The sequence below is a fragment of the Pundamilia nyererei genome, unplaced genomic scaffold (assembly GCF_000239375.1).
Source record: "Pundamilia nyererei isolate P.nyererei 1_Seehausen unplaced genomic scaffold, PunNye1.0 scaffold00302, whole genome shotgun sequence".
Taxonomy (NCBI): domain Eukaryota; kingdom Metazoa; phylum Chordata; class Actinopteri; order Cichliformes; family Cichlidae; genus Pundamilia; species Pundamilia nyererei.
Window position 1 is genome coordinate 162758 of NW_005187703.1, and position 1249 is coordinate 164006.

The following is a 1249-nucleotide window of genomic DNA, read 5'->3' on the forward strand; positions in this document are numbered from 1 at the left end:
GATAGCCGACACCACACCTTCACCTGACGTACAACGTGACGTATGACGCACACGTCGGGTATTCACTTTCAAAACAACAATGGGGATAGAAAATATTGCTCGAGTGGTTAATGCTCCTTTCGCTGGTTGCCAACCACCATTAAATAACAACAAGAAGAAAATATTGATCTGCTTCTCTTAGTTTTGCACGTTCAGACTCAAAAAAAAGCTGCAAAGCAGGAGAACAACATGGCCATCAACTATTCTGTGCCACAGATTCAGCTCGCTGCAGCACAGAGTGATGATGAAACCGTTAACATGTGCAACTTAGAAGTAGTCAGAGGTAACTGGATGTTCAATCGGGTTAAATGCAAGGTTGATTGGATTATATCTGAAGATCGTATGCTATTCGTGGTAACTCTGCTAGACTCCAAATTGCTCGTCCGTGCGGGAGTATCTCAAAATTAAATGAAACCACTTAACACTTCTTCCCTAAAACGGACTGACATGGGACACACTAGAGTTGGATTGACACCAGCTAATCAGTCTGAAGGTAAGTGTTTTATTCACTTATTCGAGAGAAGTCCGAAATGCGTTCTTATTACTGTTTGTTTTGACTTTTAAGCTACCCTACCAGGATATTTTCATTCAAATGCTAAGACAAATGTCAATAGCTATGAATGTGGAGACTCAAAAGACTGGTTAGGTAATAGTTGCCGATGGATTTATGAGACTTGATAGAAACTTGGACGTTTGCAACAGGTGAAGTGGTGAACTACCGAGGTTGCGCCCAAATGCTTAAAGCTGTTAGCTGGTCAGTGTTTTCAGGTGTGCTTGTACTACCTGTACGGTGCGGAGTGCTAAGTCATGTTAAACCCATTAAAGAGTCGAGCTCAAATATCTTTTCATTTTTGTGCACTGCTCTCGTCGGCACACATTTTCTGTTTATTGAAGCCATGATCAAAAATAATTTTGATCATGTAAAAACTGGGAATTGGTCCCTATTGACAATACTCTTATTTTTTGCATTGCACATGTCATTTAGGAAAGGTAATTGGTCACTGAACTTTTTGCAACTATGTGTATTTCTAAATTTTGTAGCTTCAGTGCACGCAAATATATTGTCATGGTTGGCTGTGTGGCAGGCGGGCAAGCAGGAGTGGTGGATCCAAAATGCAGGACTCAGACACAGAAGTTCAACTTAAAGCGCAGCTTTAATGCTGGAAAACCTCTTACTAACTAAACTCACCAAAAGACAAACAAAAACGCT